The 27,228-nt window shown below is 50.3% G+C and overlaps 1 pseudogene; it reads left to right on the plus strand.

Moving 5' to 3' along the window:
• Positions 1-25,435, plus strand: LOC101442664 (FMR1-interacting protein NUFIP2 pseudogene; annotated as a pseudogene).
• The last annotated feature ends 1,793 nt before the right edge of the window (positions 25,436-27,228 follow it).

A 27,228-nucleotide genomic window follows, 5' to 3' on the forward strand; every position in this document is an offset into this window, starting at 1 on the left:
ATGGTTTCTGATGAGAAATCAGGCGACAATCTTAGCGAGGAGCCCGAGACATGGTGAGTCAGGTCTCTCCTCAGATTTCGTCTCTGCCAACCCACAATTTTGACAAGTTATGTCCGGATGTGGATCTCTGTGAGCTCATTCTACCTGGATTTTGTTACTCTTCATGGATGTGTAGACATCTTTCATCAAGTTTGGGGAGCTTTTAAGTCATTCTTTCTTCACGTTTTTCCTGCCACTTGCCCCCTGGCCTTCAGAGATGCCCGCTATGCACGTGCTGTTTTGTCTGCTGAGGCCTCACAGGGCTCTGAGGTTTATTCATTTTTTCCATCCTCTTTTCTTTCTATTTCTCAGACTGGATAATCTCACGGCCTGCCTTCCTGTTTACTGACTCCTTGCTCTACCGTCTCACATCTGCTTGGAGTCCCTCCTCTGAGTGTTTCATTTCAGTCGTTGGGGATTGAAATGAATTTTCATTTCAGTTGTGGGGACTGAATTACCCCACAAAATTATCATGCTCAACTCTTAATCCACATTCCTGTGGGTGTGAGCCCATTTCTAAAAAAGGCCTTAGAAGATGTTAGTAATAGGCAAGGTTTGGACTTGTCTGTGAACTGGATCTTCGAGAATCCTTTTTAGGTAAAGCCAGACTGGGTCAGGGCAGCTTTCATCCGTACGAGGTGTGACGGCGAGAGGGGAGTCGGGGGCCACCTGCGGGAGAAGCCAGAGGGCGGCAGAACTAGAGGAGAGGGCCCCGCGGGGCCCAGCACTGCCGTCGCCAGAGCGCTGTGGCTCCCAGAGTCGGGGCAGGGCGCACGCGGCCAGCCAACATCTTGATTTTGGACGTGTCGCCAAATCACGAGACAGCGAACACCTGCTGATTAAACCAGCTCCTTGTGTGATAGTTTCCATAGCAGCTCTGGCAAGTCAAGATATCAGTTACTGTACTTTTCTTTTTTGTGTTTTTGTGTGTTTTGTTTTATCTTTTTTTCAGGAGGTACCAGGAATCAAACCACATGGGAAGCAGGGGCTTAGCCACTCGAGCCATATCTGCTTCTCTACTGTAATTTTCAACACCAAAATTTCTATTTGGGCCATTTCAATAATTCCTACCTAGTTACTGATATTCTCTATTTGGCGAGACATCACTCTTGCACCGTCTTTTAGTTCTTTTGACCAGGGTTTCCTTTAATTCTTTGAACATATATTTAAAATGTCTGATTTTAAGTCTTTGTCTAGTAAGTCCAATGCCTGGGCCTTCATAAGGACTGATTCTATCAACTGCTTTTTGCCCCTGTGTATGGCCATACTTTCTTATTTCTTTGAATATATTGTAATTTTTTGCTGAAAACTAGGCATTTTAAATATGATGTTACTATTCTAGAAAATTAGAAATCTCCTTCCTCCCAAGATTTTTGTTGTTGCTGCTGCTTGTTGTCGCTGAGCACACCTCCACGTAACGCCCCGCCACGTGGCCACAGTGGCAGCGCGCTCGTCACGTACGCAGACAGCTCCCCAGTTAGCTCAGGCAATGGTGCTGTCAAGCCGGTTGCCTTCCAGCCTCTGGAGGAGACCCCTCAGTCTTGGGCCCAAGTCGCTGCCGTCGCGGTGGCCCTGGGATCAGCCCCTCTCTCACCGGGACAGGCTGGACTACGTCCTGATGACGAGCAACACCAGGAACTCAGCGGCTTAAAGCAACATGGTGCTCTCTCTGCAGAGCAGGGCTAGCCGGAGGCTCTGCTCGGCCACTGGACCTCACGGCCAACAGACGGCTCTGCCACTTTTGGGACCATCGCTGGTCTTCCAGGGTGATGGAAAGAAACTCGGGGCGCTCTTACCCTAGCGAGTAGACGCCCTGGTAGGAAGGCCCGGCGAGCACGTCCTCTCACTTCTCATTGGCCAACACTGGTCACATGACCACCTCCTGGCCCCACGGGTCCAGGAAGTGCAGTTCTCCAGGGACCTGAAGACACGGCTGGCGAACAGCGCTGATGACCAAGGAACTGCCCCGTGCAAAGCCGTCTCACCATCCCATCTGCCAAGACTTTAATTATTGGGTTTTGCAGTCCACCGTCTAAATAGTAAGAGGCACTCTTTGATATTCATGATTGGTTTCTGCGTAAATGGTCTGACGTCATGTTATCACATTTCACCATGGTTTCTGAGGAGCGGAGAGCACTCACCTTGTCCCTGCAGCCGTTGCTCGGGTGGGCGTGTGGGCCCTGCAGAGCTGAGTCAGAGCAGCCACCGCCCGCGGGCCAGACGCTTGTCCACCGTCAGGCACCGCTGGGTTTTGTGCTGAACTTCCCAGGACAGGTGCATCTCTCAAGACGCGCTGCAGGAAACGTACATGGGAAATTTTTATATTCACTCACCATAAATCAATAAAAGAAGCTTAATAAAGCAATGCATGGGGAAAGCCTCGAGGGGCATCCCCGGGGAGGCGGTGGAGGTCCCGCCCTGCGGTGCTTTGCTCACGTCTGCCCGAAGGGCTGGTGCGGGGCAGGGCAGGGCAGGGCAGGGCAGGGCCGCGCTCCTCGCTCTCCCACACCCTCGGGAAGGGACGCGCTCAGCACGGCACACCTGGGAACGAGGGGTGCTGCTTACACAATCTTAATGTGCTTTTAGTTACGTCGTAATGTTTCCATCCACAAAGAACAGTACAGTGCTTTACGGAAATCTTCCTAGAGTGCCACTTCTACAGCAGAGGTTACTTTTTCAGACTGTTAAAACCTTTAATAAACGAGCTACAGCCAACGTGCACATCGTCCGGTGGACAAACGCTGCTGGCCTTTGCGGCGACTTCACTCGTCAGTTGATTTTTTTTTCCTTTGAGGATTTACATATTATGAAACCAGGATGAAGTTTTCCGGGGACTTGTTTGCTTCTGTTTTCAAAGTTTTTCACCATTTAGAAGAATTCTTCTTTAATAAGTTTCCAAACACTTCCTACCTCTGCCTGCTCTTTGGAGGTTAGAAACGCATAACAGAGGAGGATAATTTTCAAGACCACTGTCCCTTGTTCAATATCCCCGGGAAACAAAATAAAACAACAAAACTGAAAAGCCAGAAAAACAAAAACTGACAAAAACAAACAAACAAACCTGATTGAGAGGCACCTGCTAAGGGTGTGGAGTTTTTCTTTCTGGAGTGACGAACTTGTTCCAGGAACTTTCGAGGTGATGAAGGCACGACTGTGATTTTACCCGCAAGGCCCCCCAGTGCACAGCTGCGCCCCGCCCCGCCGCCCCTGCGCAGCCCCAAAGGCCCGCGGTCCTCTCCGCTCCTCTCCCCCCCCCCCGTGCCCGCTCCACTCCCCCCTCCTCTCCCCCTTGCTCCTCTCCCCCCTCTTCCGCTCCTCTCCCCCTCCCCTCCACCCCTCCCCTGCCCCGTGGTGGCTTCCTCCCGTGGGGCCGCGTGTCCTGGCTCCCCTCAGGAGGCCGGGGTGGGTGGGTGGCTGTGCTGAGCCGGGAGCTCCCGACTCCGTGGCACCCCGCCTGGTTTCGAATCCTCCTGGAAAGCGGCGTCCTCGAGCTGCGCCGCCGTGAACCCAGCCAGGGGGGCCGGGGGTGCACACGAGGCGGAGGCGCCGCGCCCAGGGCAGCGGCCTGCGGGGCCCAGTGCCGGCGTCCCGGGGGCCTCGGCATGGTTCCTGGGGACAGCGCCGTGGAGAGTTCAGGGGGACAGGGCCCCGGCCTCGGGGTTCCTGGGGGAACTCGGGGTCCAGGGCCAGGCCAGAGCCTGAGGGACAGGTGTCGTCCCCCGCCCGGCCCCCCGGCAGCCCCCAGGGGGGCCTGCGCTGAGCGCCCCCCTCACCAGCACCCCCGCTCGCCCCGCGCCGCCCTCCGCGCGTGGCCGCCGCTCTGCGGGCAGGACCCGGGTCGCTCCCCGAGGCGGAGGCGGTCGGCAGGGCACCTCGGCGGGGCCTCAGCCACCTCTCCAGGGCCCGGGCAGGGGGCGAGCGCGGGAAGGGCGCCCAGAGCCCCCCGCCCAGAGCCCCCCGCCCGGCGTGGCCGCGGCCCTGCGCGCAGCAGGCCCCTCCTGCGGGCCTGGCCCGGCTCCCCGGCATCTCCACGCGGGCAGCGGCTCCTGGGCGAGCTGAGCCCCCGGCGCGAGGCCCCGCCGCCTGAGCCGGCTTTACAGTGACCGCGGCCGCAGTCCAGGGAGCCTGCCACACGTCCAGGGCGCGGGGCCCCCAGGCGGCGGGCGGCACTCCTCGGCGGCTCGCGTGGCCTGTCCACCGCCGAGCCCGGGCCTCCTCAAGCTGGGGTCCCCTCCGCACCGTGGCTGGAGCTCCGAGCCCCTTCCCCACCCCCGCCCAGGAGCCCTGTCCACGGCCTCTGGCTGGAGGGCCACTGGACTGGCCAGTGGCCGCTGAGCGGGCAGCGCCGTGGGCCGTCGGCCGGCACAGAGCAGCCGCTGGACGCCTCGGCCGGGACCCAGCGCCACGCGGGCCCGTGGGCTGCAGACCCTCCCCGGGGAGGACGCTGTCCATCGACTGTGGGCAGGAGGACTTGGGCCCTGGCCGAGGACGGGACCTCGTGGCCTTGCCGTTGGCCTTTTGTTTCCCTGTGGGTAAATAAAGGCCGAGAAGTCTAAAATAACAAAAACAGAAACAAACAAAAAACATGAGAAAACAACAAACATTTTTAAAAAGTAAATTAAAAAAAATATTCCCAGTCGTGTTTTCTTCCAGGCCCCCAGCGTCCAGGGCACCGTCCCTGGGCCGAGCGCACCGTCGTCTGTGGTCACCGCGGTCGGAGGCCCTGGGCGGGACCGGCACCCGCGCGGCGCCGCGAGCTGCGGCCGGAGCGGGCTCCTCGGCGCCACCTGCTGGGCACGGCGCGCGCCACCCGCCGGACAGGGTCAGCCGGGATTAAACGCCCCCGCCGGGCTCGGGGGGCTGCCCCTGAGCCCTGGGTCCTTCCTGGCCGCCGACCCCTCGAGAAAGGGGGCGAGGGGTGGAGCCCCACACTGCCGTGCCCCCCGCCCAGACGGGGCCCTCGAACCTTTGGCGACTGGACGCCTGCCCCCAGCGCGTCCTCACACGGGGCAGGCCGCGTCTTCCAGGGGCCATGGGGGCTGCGTGGCTGGAGGACGAGGCCAGCAGCCCCGGGCAGGGGCGTCCCGAAGCCCCCAGCCCAGGTCAGGCCACTGGAGGAGCCCCCTCCCCGGGGCAGGGCGAGGGGCTGAGGGAAACCCCTCCCAGAGCGGGAAAGACGCCGTCCCCACTTGGCTGTGTCCCTCGAGCCACGGCCCCCCACCTGTGTGGCCGCCCCCAGGGGGCCCGGGACAGCAGAGAGCAGCTCTGCTCCCCTCACGGCACCCACCGCCCCCCGGGGCCCTCCAGCCTCGGCAGTGGGAGTTCAGATGCTGCCCCGGGAAGGCCCTGAGCTGGGCGAGAACAGAACGTTCCAGAATCAACGGGCTTGGCAAGGCCCCTGGGGGGTCCTGTGCCCCCAACGCGCGGCGCCTGGCTGTCTCTCACAGAGCACACCCCCTGCACCCTCTTCGTTTACTGGAAATTTCTCTAAAGAGAAGCTTCTGCTCCTACTGTAACCGGGTTTTGTCCAGGTTCTCGGCTGTGCTGCAGAAATGGACTGCAGGAGCCGCCGGCTGAGTCAGGCCACGGTTTATTCAGCCAGAAGGGAAGAGAAATGGGGAGAATAACAGAGCAGGGGTCCCGGGTAGAGGAGGGGGCGGGAGAGTGACAGGGCCGGCTCGCAGGCCGCGCTTCCCCACCGCAGATGATAAAGGCCCGGGTTTTGCGGCGTGTGGATCCACGCGGGGACACGCGAGCGCGGGCGCGGGGCGCGGGAGCGGAGCGGGACGGGCAGCGGGACGGGCAGGGCGAAGGAAGAGCCGGGAGCGCGGCGCCTGCTTTTTAAGCCGTTGCTTATGCGCCTTTGCTAAGGGCAGGGGAGGGTCCCGGCCGCCCGCTGCGGTGACTGACCGCCCCCCTCGGCCCCCCAGGGAGGAAGTCCTGGGGAACGTCCCGGGCTCCGCCTGGCCCGGGAGGGAGTCTTGCTCTGAGCTGGACTTCTGCGGGCTCCAGCAGCCGCCTGGGCGCTGACGCCACGTGGGCTTCCTGCCGCCTCCGGGTGGGTCCCCTGCGCCCGCCTTCCCAGCCGGCTTCGCTGCTCACCACCCAGGGGCCAGCGTGTCCAGGAGCAGCAGGGCGAGTGCTGGGCTCTTCTTTACTGACCAGTTCAAGCCAGAGAAGGAGGGTCCCGGTGCCCTCCAAACGAGCAATTTTTTTAAACTCAGGGACTTAAGCCTCATAAAGTTATGTTTCTCGTTGGTATTCAGAGTGTCCCGTATTCCAAACACACTCCTACTACCGCGAAGCCCGTCATTGGAGAGGAGGCGGGAGCAAGAGGCGGGCGCGCCGGGCCTCCCACCGGGCCCCAGCCGGGGCGCGACCTGCAGGTTCTGTCGCACTAGAAAACCCCGCGTAGCTCAAATGCCGAGGCGCGCCCGAGCCTTCCCGACCGAGGGTCAAGAATTACACAGATGCCTTTTATGGTTAAAAAATTTTAAAAATAGCAAACGCTTAATGACTCAAATTGCCGAGCCTGGCTGGTTTAGCCAGACCCGCTATCGTGGTGGCCGCTCTGCACAGGTCTGACCCTGCTCACGGTTACGCACAGCTTAGCCGCGCCCTGGCCTGGCGCTCCGGCCTCTGTTGGAGATTCTGACCTCTACTCTGTACTTGGCTGCCCCAGGACCTCGACCCCTGCTGGGGATTTGAACTCCCCCTGGCTTGGTCCCCCCCCACCGCCTTCAGCCCCTTCCTGTTTGTTAACGAGGCGCCGTGTCCAGCTCCGCCCCATTCCCACCAGCACCCGGTGGTGGAAAGTACTGGAATCTCCGCAGTCGGGAGGCTGATCTGAGACTGTCCATTGCCGTCCCCGCGGGCTTCCCAGCCTCGCTCGGTGTGTCCGTCATGGAGGCCGCTGTGTTATCAGAGTTCTCTAGGGAAACAGAATCAGCAGGACATTATCTGTAAATAGCATGAGATTTTCTGTCTCTCACGTGACCGTGGGGATGCACGAGTCCCGGTTCCACAGGCAGGTGCAGCCAGGGGCTCCAATGAAAGTCCAGTGAAGGTTCTTGACGAGTTCTGGGAGATGTTGGCTGTCCAAAGATGAGCTGGGAGAAGCGGACTTGGCCCAGTGGTGAGGGCGTCCGTCTACCACATGGGAGGTCCCCGGTTCAAACCCCGGGCCTCCTTGACCCGTGTGCAGCTGGCCCATGCGCAGTGCTGATGTGCGCAAGGAGAGCCGTGCCATGCAGGGTGTCCCCGCGTAGGGGAGCCCCACGCGCAAGGAGTGCGCCCATAAGGAGAAAAGCCCAGCACGAAAGAAAGTGCAGCCTGCCCAGGAATGGCGCCACCCACACGGAGAGCTGACAGAACAAGATGACGCAACAAAAAGAGACACAGTTTCCCGTGCCGCTGACAACAACAGAAGCGGACAAAGAAGATGCAGCAAATAGACAGAGAGAACAGACAACCGGGGTTGGGGGGAAGGGCAGAGAAATAAATAAATAAATAAATCTTTAAAACAAAACAAAAAAACAAATACGAGCTGGGAAGTTCAGTGCTGGAGTCACTTCCCCTTCTAAGGCTTTCAGCTGGTGGGGTAACGCTCACTCACGGCGACGCTCTCCCTGCTGATGGAGATGTAATCAGTCTATGGGGTAAACTCACTGAGGGCTAATGTCCATAAACGTCCTTGTCTTACAGTAGCCCAGTGCGTGCTTGCCCAGACACCTGGGCACAGTGACCTGGCCGAGGGGACGCAGCCTGGGGTCCGAGGCCAGCCGCCGGGCAACCCATCGGGCGGCCCCGCCTCGGGGTGCCTCCTGGCTCCAAGCGGGGTCCTTCCAGCCACAGCGTGGATGCCGCCAGGGCGCTGTGTCAGGGCAGGAGCTGGGTGTGCTTGGGGCTTGGGGCGGGGACAAGACTCGGTCGGCCAGGCCTCCCCAGGGCCCCTGCCCCTCTGGCCAGGCAGCTGCCCCGGCATGAGCCGGCGGCCTCCAAGCGCCAGGGCCCACTTCCTTCTTCACCCAGTGGGGCCAGGGCCCTGGTTGTGGGGCCGCTGGCCTTGGCAGGCGCCTGCTGGACAGCTGGCCGGGGGAGCGTGGCCCGAGTGGGTGTCGTGAGGCCCTGGGAGCGCAAGAGTGACCCCGCGTGGGGGCCGCAGGGCAGGACAGGCGAGCCCTCAGGCCGGAGACCTGGGTCCCACGCACTGGCAGGGGCCACGCGGGCGGCGGAGGCCCCGTCCGTCTGTGTGCGCTGGCGCCGCTTCCCTGAGCGGGGCCGCTCTCCGCCTTGCCGGACGGTGGAGGCCACCGCCAGGGCCCCGGCGGGCAGAGGGCACGGCTGAGGGCCTCACCCGGCAGCCCCAGCGACCCCGCCGCTCTGGGCAGCCTGGGCTGGGCTGTGCCCGTCCGGCCTCGCGGCGCTGACAGCCAGGCCCCTGGAAGCTCCCAGGACCGTTTGAGTGTGAAATTTATAACACGGGCACACCTCGTTTTATTGCACGCGCTTTACTGCACTCATACTGCCCTTTTTTTTTTTACAAATTGGTTTGTGGCAGCCCCGAATCCAGCAAATCTACCAGTGCCCTTCTTCCAGCGGCACGTGCTTGCTTTGTGTCTGTGTCACATTTTGGTAATTATTGCAATGCTCTGAACCTTTTTGTTGTTATATTGATGTGGGCTGTGGGTGGGAGGCTCTTTGTCTCTTCAGAGATAACTTAAGCTGTTTGACTTGTGGGTGTGGAACGGTAAGAGGCTGCAGTCCTGCCCTTAGTGACAATGGAAACGATTCCAGTCCCAGGAAACGGTTTAACAATGCAAGGGTTCTAAACTTTAAGTATTTAGGGGAAATGCAAACCAAATATGTTAAAAGCTTATCTAGAATGTCTGGAGTCCATGCTAAAAGCTTACCTAAGATGTGGAAGAGATATATGCTAATTGAAGCCTATTGAGAACTGAAACAAAGGGACCATTTGGCCTTTACTCTCTGTATAAAAGACATTTGAAAATCTTGTTCAGGGCTCGGGATTCAAACAGAAAGCTCCCGAGTCCGGCCGGCCATCAATAAACCATTTTTCCTTCTCAAAATCATTCCTGAGTCCTGGCCTCTCTATACGCAAATAATTGAACCTCTCTCAAAGTCTACAACAATATATGTCGCCGCGATCTGTGATCTGTGCTGTGACTGTTGTAATTGTCTTGGGGCTCCATGAACCGCACCCTTAAAGGACGGCGAACTCCACGGTCAGTGTGTCCTGACTGCCGCCCGCCGGGCCGGTCCCGTTTCTCTCCCTCACCTCGGGCCTCCTTATTCCCTGGGACGCGACAGTTTTGAAACTAGGGCCAACTGACACCCTGCAGCGGCCTCTAAGTTCAGCGTGGAAGGAGCAGTCGCTCGTCTCCACTTTAATGCAAAAGCTGGAGGTGACTAATCTCTGAGGACGGTAGTTCACAAGCCGAGATGTGCCAAACTGTTAGCCAAGTTGTGAGTGCAGAGAACATTCTTGAAGGAAATTAGAAGAGCTACTCCAGTGAATACATGGGTGATAAGAAAGGAAAACAGCCTGATTGCTGAGATGGAGACCGTTTTAGTGGCCTGGACAGAAGATGAAACCGTCGCAACGTTCCCCACGCCAAAGCCTGCTCCTGAGCAAGGCGCTGTCTTCAGTTCTGTGAAGGCTGCAAGAGGTAAGGAAGCTGCAGAAGAAAAGTCTCAAGCCAGCAGAGGTGGGTTCATGAGGTTTAAGGAAAGAAGCCGTCTCCACAGCATGAAAGTACAAGGTGAAGCAGCGGGTGCTGATGTAGAAGCTGCAGCAAGTTATCCAGAAGATCTACCTAAGAGAGTTGATCAAAGTGGCTGCAGTGAATGGCAGATGTAGAAGCTGCAGCAAGTTATCCAGAAGATCTACCTAAGAGAGTTGATCAAAGTGGCTGCAGTGAATGGCAGATTTTTAGTGTAGATGAAACAGCCTTCTACTGGAAGAAGTTTCCATGTAGCACTTTCCTAGTTAGAGAAGAGAAGTCAAGGCCTGGCTCCAAAGCTTCAAAGGACAGGCTGACTGTCCTGTTAGGGGCTAATGCAGCTGGAGAGGTTAAGGGGAAGCCAGTGCTCACTTACCATTCAGAAAATCCCAGGGCCCTTAAGAATGAGGTGACATCTCTGCCTGTGCTGTATAAATAGAACAAGAAAGCCTGGGTGGCAGCACAGCTGTTTGCAACATGGTTTATGGAATATTTTAAGTCCACTGTGGAGAACCGCTCAGAAAAAAAGATTCCTTTCAAAATATTGCTGCTCATTGACCAGGCACCAGTCACCCAGGAGTTCTGATGGAGATGGACAACGAGATGAATGTTATTTTCATGCCTGCTAACACAACATGCATTCTCCAGCCCATGGACCAAGGAGCAATTTCGACCTACGAGTCTTATTATTAAGAAATACACTTTGTAAAGCTAGCGCTGCCATAGACAGTGATTCCTCTGCTGGATCTGGGCAAAGTCAATGGAAAGCCTTCTGGAAAGGATTCACCATTCCAGACGCCATGAGGAACATTCACGATTCTTGGAAGGTCAAGATACCAACGTTCACAGGAGTTTGGGAGAGGCTGATCCCGCCCCTCCTGGGCTCAAGACTCTAGTGGAGGAGGTAACTGCAGATGCGGAGAAAACAGCAAGGCAGCTAGAATCAGAAGTGGAGCCTGAGCGGATGAGGGGTTGCTTCTTACGGATGAGCAGGAAAGCGGCTTCTTGAGGTGGACACTTCTCCTTGGAAGATGCTGTGGACATTGTTGCAATGACCACAAAGGACTTAACTATGACCTCAGCTTGATAAAGCAGCAGGGGGTTTGAGATGACTGACTCCAATTCTGAACAAACTTCTACTGTGAGTAAAAACTACCGAACGGTATTGCCTGGTTCAGAGAACTCTTTCGTGAAAGGAAGAGTCAATAGATGTGGCAAACTTCATGTTGTCTTATTGTAAGAAATTGCCACAGCCACCCTACCCTTCAGCCACCACCACCCTCATCAGCAGGTTTTGTCATCAGGCGAGACCCTCCACCAGCAGGGAGATGGCGGCCTGCTGAAGGCTCAGCTGACGGGTAACAATTTTAGCAATAAAGTACTTTTAACCCAAGACCTCATAAATGGGAAGTATGCACTCAACCACTGAGTTACATCTGCTCTCCAATGAGAGTTGTTTTATTTTGTTTGTTTGTCTGGGTTTAGGAGGTACTGGGGATCGAATCCAGGACCTTGTACACAGGAAGCAGGTGCTCAACCACTTGACCTACATCCATTGCCCCCCAGTAAAGTATTTTTAAATTAAGGTATACACATTGTTTTTGCCTGTATCAATTGTCACCCAGGGACTTTGTAAAACTAGGTAAATAAACAGCAGATAAAATGATCTTGGAAACAGGGGAGAGAGAAACCCATTCTGCCATAGCGGGGACTGGCAATTCCCAAGCTGGGACACGCGTGGTGTAGCAATTACCAGTGCTTGCCGGTTTGCCTACACCCCGCCCACATCTTTGTAAATGGTCCCTTTGTCAAGGCTGGCTCGGCTTTTCACGGGTGCATTCCTTTCTTCTTTTTCTTCCTTTTTGCCACTGGCTAGAACCTCCAGGACAATGTTGCCTTTTTCCTGATCTCAGGGAGAAAACTTTCAGGCTTTCACCATTAAATATGATGTCAGCGATCGGCTTTCTTAGATGCCCTTTATCAGGATAAAGAGGTTTTCTTCAATTTTCTGGAAGATTTTGTGTAAGATTAGCACTATTTTTTTTCATCAACATTTGGTAGATGTAATAGCCAAAGGGGTGCAGATGCAAAATAGCAGAAGCCTGCTGGCTTTTATAAAGTGTATTTATTTGGGGTAGGAGCTTACAGTTACCAGGCTGTAAAGCATAAGTTACTTCCCTCACCAACGTCTCTTTCCACGTGTTGGAGCAAGAGGGCTGCCGACGGCTGGGAGGGCTCAGGCTTCCTGGGCTCCTCCCTTCCTGGGGCTCACCTCTCTCTGGACTCAGCTGCTCTGTTATCTCCACAAGGCCAGCTGTAGACTATTGGGTGGATGGCTTGCTTCTCTGCCCGGGGACTTCTATCTCTCCTCACCACCAAGCTCCTCTGTCTTTACCCCGGGCTCCAGCTCAAGACTCCAGCCTCCCTTCCCTGTGGTGCAGCTTCTCTGTGCACCCTGTGGTGCAGCTTCTCTGTGCACCCTGCCCACCACGGGAGCAGGGACTTGATGTCCTACTAACGGGACCCAATTAAAGCCTTAACCATTGTTTAATCAAGTAAAAGTAAAATCTCTGAATCCAATACACTCTAATACATCCAGAGGAAAAGACCAGTTTACAAACATAATCCAATATTTCTTTTTGGAATTCATCAATGACATCAAACTGCTGCAGAGAATTCCCCAGGGAAGCCATCTGGGTCTGAAGTTAATTTTGGGGGAAGAATTTTAAACTAAAAAGTAAATTTCTTTCATTGATATAGGGCTTTTAAAGTTATCTGTTTCTTCTTGGGTGAGCCTTGGGAGTTTGTGCCATTCAAGAAATTTGTCCATTTCACCAAGACTGTCAAATTTATTGGCACAAAGTTGTTCATATCATTTCCTTATTATCTATTTAATATCTGTAAAGTCTGTAGTGATGACACCTTTCTCACTCGCAATATTAGCAATTTGTATCTTCTCTCCTTTTTTCCCTTATTAGTTGGCTAGAGATTTATCAATCTTCTTAAAAAAAAAAAGCAGTTTTGGTTTCATTGACTTTTTTTTTTCTTTCTGTTTTCTCTTTCATTGATTCCTGCTTTGGCCATTGTTATCTCCATTCTTCTTACTTTGGCTTTCATCAGCTCTTTTTCTAGTTTCTTACAGGTAGTAAAGCAGTGAGTTTCCCTCTAAATGCTTGTGGCAGTTTGATGTGGTTATGAATTCCAAAAATAGAGATTGGATCATGTTTGTGATCTGGTCTGTACCTGGGTGTGATTAAGTTATGATTAGGGCTTTGATTGGGCCACGTCATTAGGGCACTGAGTCCTCACCCCTTGGTGGAGTCACAGATAAAAGGCAAAGGGCAGAGTTGGGGTTCTTAATGTTGAAGCTTTTAATGCTGAAGCTGGAGCCCCAGGGAGAGAGAGAGCTGATTGCCTCATAGTCTACAGCTGACCTTGTGGAGAAAACAGGGGAGCTGAGCCCAGAGGAGCCCAGGAAGCCTGAACCCTGGCAGACGTCACAGCCATTTTGCTCCAACACGTGGAAATAGACTTTGGTGAGGGAAGTACCTTATATTTTATGGCCTGGTATCTGTAAGCTCCTACCCCAAATAAATTCCCTTTATAAAAACCAAACAATTTCTGGTATTTTGCATCAGCGCCCCTTTGGCTACTAATACAATGCTTCTTCAGCTGCATGTCCTAAATGTTGATATGTTGTGGTTTTTTTTTAACAATTCAATTTTATTGGTACATATTAATAAAGAATACAATCCATCCAAGGTGTACAATCAATGGTATTTGGTATAGTCACATAGTTGTGTATTCATCACCTCAATCATCATTACAGCATTTTCATTATTTCACTAATAATAATACTAATAAACAAAAAAAAGACAAGAAAAAAATCCTTCACCTCTCAATCTCTCTGTGTTGCGCCTGCTGCTATTTCTGGCTATTCTTGCACAATTATTTACTTATTTATTAAGCAGTTTTCTTGAGATATAGTCACATACCATATGATCTATCTAAAGTGTATCATCAATAGCTATTAGTGTTACTGGATTTTGTCTAGGTTCTTGGCTAAGCTACAAGAAATGAATTTCAAGAGCACACCACGTGGACCAGGCCAGTCATTTATTAAGGTAGGGAGGGAAGAGAAATGGGAGAAAATAACAGGTCATGGGGCCCAGGTAGACAGGAGGGGCTGAAGAGTGATAAAGTGGGTGATTTGCAGATTACAGCTCCCCGTCATAGATGATAAATGCCCAGGTTTAATTGCGTACTGATCGGGCGGGGGCAAAGAAGCCAGGACAAAGCACAGGCAGGCGCCACGGCAGGGCAAGGCCAGAGTGCAAAGGCCTTTACACTTGCCTTTTTTTTTTTAAAAAAAGATTTATTTATTTATTTAAATCCCCCCCTCCCCCCGTTGTCTGTTCTTGGTGTCTATTTGCTGTGTCTTGTTTCTTTGTCCGCTTCTGTTGTCGTCAGCGGCACGGGAAGTGTGGGCGGCGCCATTCCTGGGCAGGCTGCTCTTTCTTTTCATGCTGGGCGGCTCTCCTCACGGGTGCACTCCTTGTGCGTGGGGCTCCCCCACGCGGGGGACACCCCTGCGTGGCAGGGCACTCCTTGCGCGCATCAGCACTGCGCATGGCCAGCTCCACACGGGTCAAGGAGGCCCGGGGCTTGAACTGCGGACCTCCCATATGGTAGACGCACGCCTTAACCACTGGGCCAAAGTCCGTTTCCCTACACTTGCCTTTTAAACCATTAATTATTCCACCCCTTTGCTCAGGGAAGGGGAGGAGTCCCAGCTGTTTGCTGTTCTGATTGGTTACCTCACCCATCAATCCCTGGGAGGGCCCAATGCTAAGGCCCCTGGAGAATATCCGGGCTTCTCATTCTGAGTGGGATTTCTTGTGAGGGTCGTCTTCCAGCAGCCATCTTGGGGGTGTGAAGAACACCTGGACTTCTTGCCAGGTTCCAGATCCATCTATCAATTCCCTGTCTAGCCTGCTTCATTAGTGTAAGCACAATGCAGTCAGAATTTTGAATTCTAATAGTCAAAAAATTTTAGAACAATATCATTACTCCAAAAAAGAAAAACTCCACATCCCTTAGTGATACGCTGTGTGGTAATTTCATCCAGATTGAAATACTTTCTAACATCCTTTTTGAGTTCTTCTTTGACCCATGTATTTTTTAGAAGTGTGTTGTTTGGTTTCAAATATTTGGTGATTTTCCAGATATCTTTCTGTTTTCGATTTCTAGGTTAATTCCATTGGCCAATGTACTTTTTATATTCTGAGTCTTCTTAAAGTTTGTGAGACTTTTTTTATGGCCCAGACTTGGTCTAGCTTAGTAAATGTTCTTTGTGCACTTGCAAAGAATATATTCTGCTGTTGGTGGGCAGAGGGTCCTATAAACATCAGTGAGGTCGAGGTGCTGTAATGTTCAAGTCTTTTATCTCTTTGTTGTCTTATGTCCATTTGTTTTCCTGATTGTTGAGAGAAAAGTGTTGAAATATCTGACTATAATTGTTGGTTTGTCTATTTCCTGCACAGTTCTACTACTTTTGACATTGTGTATTTTGAAGCTCTGTTATTAGGTACATAAACATTTAGGATTGTTGTGTCCTCTTGATGAATTGACCCCTTTATGATTATAAAGTAAATTCTCTCTATCCCTTTATTTAAAATCTACTTTGACTACTTTTAACGTAGTCACTCCAGCTTTCTTATGATTAGTGTCAGTCTGTTAAGTCTTTTTCTACCCTTTTACTTTTAACCTATTTGTGGCTTAATATTTAAAGTGTGTTTCTCTTAGGCAGCATGTAGTTGGGTCTCACTTTTTTAAAATCTAGCCTGATAACCTTTGCCTTTTCATAAAGGTGTTTAGACCATTTCCATTTAATGTGACTGTTGCTATGTTTGGGTTTAAGTCTACCATTTTGCTGTTTGTCCCATCTCTTCTTTGTTCCCCTTTTCTCTTTTTCCTCCATCTTTTGGATTGAAATTCCTTTTCCTTCTCTCTTTCTTATTAGCTGTAGCTTTTGGTTATGTCATTTAGGTGGTTGCTTTACTGTCTAGAGTCTACATCTTCAGTTTATCATAGTCCACCTTCCAACGGTATTCTGCCAGTTCATACATAAGATCCTTACAGCAAGAGCCTTCCATCTCTCTGCTCCTGGCCTTTGTGCTTGTGCTGGATATGACCTTGCACTTTCTCCCCCAGCCCTTCCAGCTATGTCCCCCTCCCCCAACTGCAGCAGCATTCCTGAGTGGTTAAACAGGCAAGCCTGGGGGCCGGGGGAGCCGCCCTGTAGCACAGCATTCCTTAGGAGACCAGCTGCCCCTCCCCAGGTGGCCTGGCCCCATCCAGGCCCCTCCCCTCGGGCTGCGGTCTCTCCCCCTGCACGAGGACCCGCCCCCACAGAACCCCTAGATCCAGCCGGGCTGGGCTCCTCTGGCCTGACACCTCTGGTTTGGGGGGAGCCGCTGCCCTACCTGCTCCTCGCCCTGCGCCCTGCGGGAGCGGCTGTCAGACTTCCCTTCAGCTTGTTACCGCCCCCACCTTCCATTGCTATTTTTGCTCTAAACAGTCTACTGCCTTTTGAAGAGATTTAAAGAATGATAATAAATCCTTACTTTTACCCGTGGAATTGCCCGTCAGCCCCTCGTGCGGCTCCAGATCTCCATCTCGTGTCCTTTCCTTCGGCGTGAAGCGCTTTGCCTTCCTCCCCGTGCAAGTCTGCCAGGAACGATTCCTCTTCAGCGTCTGCGTGTCTGAAAGCCTTGATTTCACCTTCACTTTTGAATATGTTTCAAGAACTCTGGTTTGGCAGGGTTCGGGTTTTGTTTGGTTGTTTGTTTTTCAGTCTTCTAGCAAGTCATCCGCCTTACATCGTTTCTGACTGGAAATCTGCCCTTGCCCACGCCTCTGTCCCTCTGTGCAATGTGATCTCTCATCTGGCTGCTTGGAATATTTTATTCAAAAAAAATTTTTTTTATAAGATTCCCCCCCCCCCCACATTGTCTGCTCTCTGTGTCCACTTGCTGTGTGTTCTGTGTCCACTTGCATTCTTGTCAGCAGCACCAGGAATCTGTGTCTCTTTTTGTTGCATCATCTTGTTGTGTCAGCTCTCCATGTGTGCGGCACCACTCCTGGGCAGGCTGCACTTTTTTGCACGGGGCAACTCTCCTTGAGGGGCGCACTCCTTGCGCGTGGGACTCCCCTACGTGGGGACACCCCTGCGTGGCAGGGCACTCCTTGTGCACATCAGCACTGTGCGTGGGCCAGCTCACTACATGGGCCAGGAGGCCCCAGATTTGAACTTGGACCTCCCATGTGGTAGGCGGACGCTCTATCAATTGAGCCAAATCTGCTTCCCTGTAATATTTTCTTTTTATCACTACTTTTAAGGGAAAAAATGTGATTATAATGTTCTTTGTGGTTGTTTTTTTCATGTTTCTTGTGTTTAGAGTTTGTTGAAATTTTTGGATATGTGTGTTTATAGTTTTCATCATTTGGAACATTTTCAGTCAGAATTTCTTCAAAAAATGCCAGTGCACACCCCCTCTTTTTGGGGCTCCAAACACATGCACATTAAGCTGCTTAAAGTTGTCCCACATCTCACCAATGCTCTTCTCATTTTTTTTCAATCTTTTCCTGAGTTTTATTTGGGGGTAATTTTCATTGCTATGTCTTCAAATTCATTACTCTTTTGTTCTGCAATGTCTAATCTGCTGCTACTCCATCGAAGGTATTTTTTATCTCAGAAGTTTTACCTCTAGAAATTTGGTTGTTTTTTTTTTTTTTTTAAGATTTATTTATTTCTCTCCCCTTCCTCCCCCCCACCCCAGTTGTCTGTTCTCTGTGTCTATTTGCTGCGTCTTCTTTGTCCGCTTCTGTTGTTGTCAGCGGCACAGGAATCTGTGTCTCTCTTTGTTGCATCATCTTGCTGCGTCAGCTCTGTGTGTGTGCAGCACTGTTCTTGGGCAGGCTGCATTTTCTTTCGCGCTGGGCGGCTCTCCTTACGGGGCGCACTCCTTGAGCGTGGGGCTCCCCTACGCGGGGGACACCCCTGCGTGGCAGGGAACTCCTTGCGTGCATCAGCACTGCACGTGGGCCAGCTCCACACGGGTCAGGAGGCCCGGGGTTTGAACCGCGGATCTCCCATGTGGTAGACGGACGCCCTAACCACTGGGCCAAGTCCGCCACCAGCTGGTTCTTTTTACATATCTTCCATGTCTCAACTTAACACATTCAGTCTTTCTTGCAAACAATGAACAAAAGCAACAAGCAAACAGGCGAAGAAGCTAACTTGGAGAAAAGAAAAAAAAAGGAAGAGCATAAAAAGAGATAACAACAGTTAAATACATGATCCTGGATGGATCTAGAATGGAGGAGAAAAGGCTCAAAAGGACATTGCTGTGACGTGAGATAGGATGTACGCTTTACCCTGATGTTGACTTTCTTGAGCATGGTGCCTCTATGTGAGGTGGACGCGGAAGCGAGTATCTTTGTCTGGAGAAACGTACGTGGAAATATTCAGGGAGTGATGTGAGCACCTGCTCGCCAACGCTCAGGAGATGATAGAGAGATGATAGTTAGCTAGAGAATGAGACGGCAAAGGTGGCAAAATGCTAAAATCTGTGGTCTGGGTATCTGGGCCTGGGTTATATCGTAATTCTCTGTGTGGGATTTGTATTATTTTTGCAACTGTCCTGTATGTTTGAAGAGATTTTAAAATAAAAAGTGTAATGTGGCCTAGGTAACTTAGCATCCCTCAACTCACTGCCCTTTCCTGAAATTAAACGGCAAGCCAGATGCAGGGCGTCGTGCGCTGTTCCTCAGGGCCCAGGTGTCTGAGAAGCCGTAGGTCTTAAAGTCAGTAAAACGTAAACGGCTGGCCCAGCCCTGCTTGTGCAAACAACACCAACACCTGCATTTTTACAGCAGCCAGAGCGCCCTGGCGGTCGGCGCACCCCGCGTGCCTTGACCGGTCTTCTAACCTGCGAGCGAAGCTGCCCTCTTCCAGGGATGCCCGTGCCGGGAGCAGCGCCGCAGAGGCCCTCGGCTCCTCGGGCAGGGCCGGTGGGGCGGTCACTGCTGTCTCGGTGAGGCCCTGGATAAGTGCTGTCGCCCGCCAGGCTGGACGTGGCCAGCTGGCCCTGGTCTGGCGCATCCCCCCGCTGGGCGGAAGCTGCCCCGCGCCACTCCGGGGACAGCAGGGGAAAAGATGCTGCTCCGTGGCTGGTCTCGTCGCTTGGGGACCGCAGGCGAGCCTGCCCTAGGGGAGCCCCCCCACCCCAGCCCGCCACCCCGCTGCGCCGGCGCCCTGCGGAGCTCGCGCCAGCTGGGGCTCGAGGGACACGGGCCCCGTGGGGCGCGCCGCTCTGCGGGGACGCGGAGGCGCAGGGCGACCCCAAGAGCTGGAGCCCGGCACGGAGAGAGGCCCCGCGAGGCCGCCGGGCCGGGGAGCCGTCAGCCCGGAGGCGCGGGGGACCTCGGCAGGGCCGGGCCGCCCGCAGCGACCGCGTCGGCGCCTCCCGTGACGCCTTGACTGGACATTTTCACAGGCCCAGAACAGAAGCTTTCACCTAATGAACTCCCATTTTCACGCCACCTCGTTTCTGGTATGTGGCGCTGGCAGCCTTTAGCAATCTGACTTCTGTGTCACTAGGGTAATGGGTTTATTTTTATTTTAAAGCCTTTTCAAAATTTTCTAATATGATAAATATTGACAGACATAATCCATCTATTCAGAGCTCTTTGGGATTCTAAGTAAACTGTAAGACTGTAAAATTGACCCGAAACCAAAGATTTGAGAAATCCTGGCTTAGACAAATCCACCTATTTGCTCATATATTCGTTTACCATTCCTTTTTGCATGTCAGATATTACTTCTAAGTGTTTTTCTTTTTTCCTAAAGTAAACCTTTAGAAGTATCTTTAGTGAGAATCTGTTGGTGTTATATCATTACAGATTCTGTCTGAAAAATGTTTTATTAACCCTACTTGTTTTTTGACCCTTGTTATCATGGAAAAATACACATAACAAAATTTACCATTTTAGCCAGTTAAAATGTACAATTCAGGTGCATTATGTACATTGACAATGTTGTGCAACTGTCACCTTATCTAGTTTCAGAACTTTTTCATCACCCTAAATGCAAACCCTGTGCAGTCTCTGAAATCTGTTTTTTTAAGTATTATAACAGCCTTGACTGAGATGTAACTTACAGGCATTTAAGTCACCTTTTAAAGAGTATGATTCAGTAGTTTTTAGTATATTCATAATATTGTGAAAGCATCACATTGATTAACCTTAGAACATTTTCATCTCCCCCTCCCCAGGCAAAACCCTGTACCCGTCGGCGGTCACACTCGGCTCCCCCAGTCCCTCCCCGCAGCCCTGGAGAGCCACTGAGCTCCCCTCTGTCCTGGCTTGACACTCTTATGAAAGGAATCAACAATGTGTGATCTTGTAAATGGCTTCTTCCATTTAGCATGATGTTTCCAAGGTTTATCCATGTTGTAGCGTGTTGGTACTCCATCTTTTTTTCTTTTCAAAGATTTATTTATTTATTTATTCTCCCCCCTTCCCCTCCTCCCACCATGCTGTTTTTGCTGTCTGTGTTGTCTTCTCTTCTTGTCTTTCTCCTCTAAGATTCACCAGGATTTGATCCTGGAGACCCCTGATGTGGAGAGAGGTTCCCTGTCAATTGTGCCTCCTCAGTTCCTGGTTTCTGCTGCACTTCACCTTGACGCCCCCTTGTCTTCTTTTCTGATGCATCATTATCCTGCTGCGTGACTCACTTGCACGGGCACTCGCTCACCAGGCAGGCACTGGCATGGGCACTGGCTCGCTGCACGGAAATGCTTTCTCTTCTTTCTAACCAGGAGGCCCCGGGGATCGAGCCCAGGTCCTCCCACATGGTAGGCGGAAGCTCTATCACTTGAGCCACATCCGCTCCCTCCAATCTTCTTTTTATGGCCAAAAATAATCCACTGTAAGGATATAGCACATTTTACTTATCCACTCATCAGTTGAGGGACATTTGTTTCCACTTTTTGGTTATTATGATTAATGCTTCTTTGAACATTTGTTCATAGAAGTTCTGTGTGGCCATATGTTCTCATTTCTCTTGGGTATATACCTAGGAATGGACTTGCTGGATTATGTGGTAACTCTATCCTTTTTAGGTACTTCAAGACTGTTTTTCAAAGCAGCTTGAGCATTTTACCTTTTCATCAGCAATGTGTAAGGGATACAATCTTTTCACATCCTTGCCAATATCTGCATTTTTTAATAGCCAAACTGGTGGGTGAGCTGTGTCAGCCAGCCGTGGTTTCCGTTCGCATCTCCCGACGGCTGACGATGTGGAGCCTTGTTTCCACGTGCTCGTGGGCCATTTGTAGGTCTTCTTTGAAGAAATGATTGAGATCCTTTGCTCATTTTAAAACCAGGATACTTGTGCTTTCAGTATTGAGCTGCAAATGTTCTTTATGAATTCTATTTTTTTTTTTAAACAACTTTAGGTAACTTTAAAAAAAAAAAGACATTTATTTATTTATTTCCCCACCCCCACCCCGGTTGTCTGTTCTCTGAGTCTATTTGCTGCATCTTCTTTGTCTGCTTCTGTTGTTGTCAGCGGCACATGAATCCGTGTTTCTTTTTGTTGCGTCAACTTGTTGTGTCAGCTCTCCATGTGTGCGGTGCCATTCCTGGGCAGGCTGCACTTTCTTTTGCGCTGGGTGGCTCTCCTTACGGGGCACGCTCTTAGTACGTGTGGCTCCCCTATGCGGGGGACACCCCTGTGTGGCAGGGCACTCCTTGCGCGCATCAGCACTGCGCGTGGGCCAGCTCCACACGGGTCAAGGAGGCCTGGGGTTTGAACCGCGGACCTCCCATGTGGTGGACGGACACCCTAACCACTGGGCCAAGTCTGCTGCCTTTATGAATTCTAGATACAAGTCCCTTATTAGAGATATGATTTGCAAATATTTTTCCCACTTCATAGATGTTCTTTTCATTTTTTAAATGGTGTCCTTCAATGCACAAAAGTTTTTAATTTCAGTGAAGTCCAGTTTATTTTTATTTTGGTTGTTTGTGCCTTTGGTGTCATGTTTAAGAGATCATGATCTAATCCAGTCATACAGATTTATATCTAGGTTTTCTTCTAAGAGCTTCATAGTTTTATCTCTTGTATGTAGGTCTTTGCATTTTGGGTTGCTTTCTGTATATTATGTGAGATAGGGTCCAACTTAATTATTTTGCTTGTGTCTCCAGTGTCCCTGCACCATTTATTGACAATTCTATTCTTTCCTTCATCAAATGGTCTTGTACCTTTGTCCAAAATCAGTTGACCAGCAAAAAACCAAACCAAACCAAAACAAAAACAAAAAAAAATTTTAGAGAAGAAAAAAAAAAACCCAAACTAAATCAATTGACCACATACATGTGGGTTTATTTCTGGATTCTCAATTCTGTCCCATTGATGTATCTGTTTATCCTTATGCCAGTGCCACATGATTTTCTTTTTATTAGAGAAGTTGTAGGTTTACAAAAAAATCCTGCATAAAATACAGAATCCCCACATGCCACCCTATTTTTTTTTTTTTAAAGATTTATTTTATCTCTCCCCTTCCCCCCCACCATTGTGTGTTCTCTGTATCCATTCGCTGTGTGTTCTTTTGCATCTGTTTGCATTATCCGGCGGCACTGGGAAACTGCATCTCTGTTTTGTTGCGTCATCTTGCTGCATCAGCTCTCTGTGTGCGTCGCCATTCCTGGGTGGGCTGAACTTTTATCACGCAGGGCAGCTCTCCTTACAGGGCGCACTCCTTGTGCATGGGGCACCGCTATGCGGGGACATCCCTTCATGGCACGGCACTCCTTGCATGTGGTAGCACTGTGTGTGGGCCAGCTTATCACATGGGTCAGGAGGTCCTGGGGATCAAACCCTGGACCTTTCATATGGTAAATGGACGCTCTATTAGTTGAGCCACGTCTGCTTTCCCCTATTTTTTTTTAAGATTTATTTATTTCTCCCCCATCCCTCCATTTTCTGTTCTCTGTGTCCATTCACTGCGTGTTCTGTTTGTGCTTGTATTCTCATTAGGTGGCTCTGGGAACCAATCCTGAGACCTTCCAGAGTGGGAGAGAGGAGATCGTTCTCTTGTGCCACCGCAACTCCCCAGTCAGCTGAATCTCTTATTGCCTCTCCTCTGTTTCTTTTTGTTGTGTCATCTTGCTGTGTCAGCTCTTCATGAGGGCCAGCACTCCTGGGCGGGCAGCACTCCACACGGGGCAGCACTCCGCATAGGCCAGCCTGCCTTCACCTGGAGGCCGTGGACATTGAACCCTGGACCTCCTACAAGGTAGACGGGCTCAGATCCTGACACAGCCGCCACCAGCCACACCATCATCCGCAGCCGCCGCAGCTGCCGCACCACCACCGTCACTATTTCTACAACCACAGCCACCGCCGCCACCAGCAGCCTCACCAATGCCTGCAGCAGGGAGCCCAGGGCAGCCCCAAGGCCAGCCAAAGCCGCTGGAACCCGAGCAGAAGCACGCCCTCCAGCAGCACCAGGAGACGCCGAAGGAGACAACAGGCTATGCTGAACTAAATGGTAATGCTGGAAAAAGAGAAATATCTTTGAAGAGCCTGGGTTCTGATGAAGCCAGCAACCCTATTTCCAGGGTCCTCAGTGGCAACCAGCAACTGGTAGACACTGATCTGAAGCAGACTGTGAAGGCCAGCACCTTTGGGAGAGGAGGAATTAAAACCAAGAATTTCATTCAGAAAAACAGTATGGACAAAAAGAATGGGAAGTCTTATGAAAAGAAATCTGGAGAGAACCAATCTGTAGACAAGACCGATGCTGTAGCAATTCCAAATGGTGTTGTGACAAATAATTCTGGCTATATCACTAATGGTTATGTGGGCAAAGGGGCAGATGATGATGGTAGTGGATCCGAGAGTGGATGTACCACTTCTAAAAAACGGAAAGCTAGGCGCAATAGCGCCCAGGGCTGTGAAAACCTTAATTTAGTGCAGGACAAAATAATGCAGCAAGGACCAGTGTCCCATCCTTAAAACAGGGACTCGAAACTTTCAAACCTGACTATAGTGAACGAAAGGGAAATCAGGCAGATGGTTCTAAGCCCATTTGGAAGTACGACACTGGGCTTGGAGGAACAAGCCGAGGAAAATGCACTGTAGGTGATGTGCTGCGGAAGAGCTCCGATGTTAAACCTGGTGCGAGCAGCTAAAAGTTTGATGCTCGGCCCAAAGGAAAGCATGCTTCAGCCGTTGCCTCCGAGGAGGACTCGTGGAGCCTACTTACACCACCCCCAGTTTTTCCAGTGGACAATAGCAGTGCTAAAACAGTTCCTAAAATAAGTTATGCAAGCAAAGTTAAGGAAAACCTCAACAAAACTGTACAGAATTCTTTTGTGTCTCCATCTTCATCTTCATGCTCTTCGTCATCTACTGGGGAAACTCAGACCCAGTCTTCAAGTCGGTTATCCCAGGTCCCTATGTCTGCGCTGAAATCTGTTACTTCTGCCGGTTTTCCTAATGGACCTGTTCTAGCGGGGCCTGATGCCAGTGGGTATTCTCCAAGGGGTCAGCCACTTCTAACTACTGCTGCTAATACTCTAACACCGATCTCTTCCGGCACTGATTCGGTTCTCCAGGACACAAGTTTAACTTCAGCAGCTGTTGAACAAATGAAGTCTAGCCTTTTTATCTACCCTTCAAATACGCAAGCTGTGCTGTTGAGCACAAAACAAGCGGACCTGCCCTCTCAGACAGATCGACAAAACTTGGGGGATATCTTCCAGAATCAGTGGGGCTTATCATTTATAAATGAGCTCAGTGCTGGCCCTGAGACTGTTACTGGGAAGTCATCAGATCATAAAGTAATGGAGGTGACATTTCAAGGGGAATATCCCGCCACTTTGGTTTCACAGGGTGCTGAAATAATCCCCTCAGGAACTGAGCATCCTGTGTTTCCCAAGGCTTATGAGCTGGAAAAACGGACTAGTCGTCAAGTTCTGGGTCACATTCTAAAACCTGGGACTGCTGGTGAGAGTGGAGCCTTATCCTTGGAACCCAGTCATATAGGTGACCTGCAAAAATCAGACACCAGTAGTCAAGGTGCTTTAGTGTTTCTCTCAAAGGACTACGAGATAGAAAATCAAAATCCTCTGGCCTCTCCTACGAACACTTTGTTAGGCTCCGCCAAAGAACAGAGATACCAGAGAGGCCTAGAAAGGAATGAGAGCTGGGGTTCTTTTGACCTGAGGTCTGCTATTGTATATCACACTAAAGAAATGGAATCTACTTGGAATTTGCAGAAGCAAGACCCCAAAAGGATAATCACTTACAATGAAGCCATGGATAGTCCAGATCAATGAAGGGTAGCAGACTGCCTATTCGTGACCTTTCTGCAGCATTAGAGCCACCGTTCATGGGGGACACAAGGCTTTTATGCTCCTAAATCTTCAACGCAGCAGAGGAACCATAAGTAGAATCACAGGATAATATATACAAATATATATATAAATATATATAGTTATTTTTAAAAAATGGCAACTGAAAGTAATTAGACTTCTTAAGGAATCAAAATTTATTTCAAGAGACTACACAAGGTTATTTAATCTCCCGTACTGAATTTTTTTTTCCCTTTTGTTAGTTTTTGTTTTAAGAGTGAATGCAAGTGATTAATGAATACAGACTTAACAAGTTGTGGTTCTTAAAAGTTCCTGCTGTCATCAACTTGGGCAACAGATGACCCACAGGGAAGGCAAATCCACTGAAAAGATCACTGTATCTTGTTCTGTGACTGAAGTGACACACTAATCACGGGGACCCCAGAACAACTCAACATTTCCCCACTCTCCCTTGATTGGTTTTACTTTGAACCCTGCGAGAATGCTGGATAAATGCCTTGAAGTTTCAGGGGTGTATTTCTTTCTTTTTTCTTTTTTTTTTTTAAGCAAATATGATTTGCATGTCTTGCCAGGAGTTAAGCAGCCTCTGTGGGGTGTTGGGGAAATACTCTTACTTTTTGTGGGGTGGGGTTGGGGGAGGGCGTTGATCTACAATTCTGGAATAGTTGGTGGTACATAGTTCATTTGGCTTCGGGTACAAGTTGGACTTTCACAACTGAAGAATCCGTGAATGTCATTTAAAGAAAAGTTGCAGAACAAGCAATTGGCTTAGGTATTTAATATGAAAAAATACTCCAGTTCCCATATTTTAATATAATTGTATAACTGGGAGCAACAATATATTCTGCTTTTCAACTGTAGGTGCTCCAGACTTGCTCTTTGTCACTAACACTAAATGTGCTGATTTCCTTGTTTTTCATCAAACATCTAAAGAGAAACTTCTGTACCTTTCTGTAAATCCGCTCCCTTTTAATTTCTCAGAAATATCTAAAAGGGGAAGGAAGAAAAGCCCATGAAAAGTAAAATTTTTCATGTTTTAGCCAAGTATGGAGGTAATAGACCCTGCTATAGAAGGTATGTTTTCATGCAAACTATACTTCTGAACTTAATAGCTTTGGATTATATCTTAATAAATATATTTTATTACTAGAAAAAAAAATGTAGATGGGAGCTCAACTGCTTGAGCCACATCCACTTCCCTGCCACCCTATTACTAACACCTTGCATTAGTTTAGTACATTTGTTACAATTCATGAAAGAACATTTTTATAATGTACTATTAACTATAGTCCATGGTTTACATTAGGGTTCACTGTATTGTACAGTCCTGTTTGTTTTTTAAATTTTTATTCTAGTAGCATATATATAACCTAAAATTTCCCCTTTTAACCACACTCAGATATGCCTTTCAGGGCTGTTAATTACATTCACCAAGTTGTGCGCCCATTGCCACCATCCGTTACCAAAACTTTTCCACCAACCCAAATAGAACTCTGTAAAATTTCAGCATTAAGTCTCCTCGCTTTGCCCTCAAACAGGCCCCTGGTAACCTGAACTGTAGTTTCTGCCTCTATGAATTTGCTTATTCTAATTTTTTAATATTAGTGAGATCATACAGTGTCTTTCATTTTGTGTCTGATTTATTTCACTCGACACAAGGCCTTCAAGGCTCATCCGTGTTGCTGCGTGTATGAGAACTTCCTTCTTTCCACTGAGAAGCATCCCATTGTGTGGATGGGCCATATTTGTTTATCCATTCACTGTTGCTGGACCTTGGGTTGCTTCCACCTTTCGGCTATTGGGATATTGCTGCTATTAACACTTGCATAAAATACCTGTCTGAGTCCCTGTTTTCAATTCTTTTGGGTATATACCTAGAAATGGATTGCTGGGCACCCGGTAATTCTGTGTTTAACCTTCTGAGGAACTGCTGGTGTGCTTTTCACCGTAGCTGCACTCCATTTTACATTCCCACTAACAGTGGACACGGGCTGCCATT

Source organism: Dasypus novemcinctus, chromosome 14 (assembly GCF_030445035.2).
Source record: "Dasypus novemcinctus isolate mDasNov1 chromosome 14, mDasNov1.1.hap2, whole genome shotgun sequence".
In the NCBI taxonomy this organism is placed as follows: domain Eukaryota; kingdom Metazoa; phylum Chordata; class Mammalia; order Cingulata; family Dasypodidae; genus Dasypus; species Dasypus novemcinctus.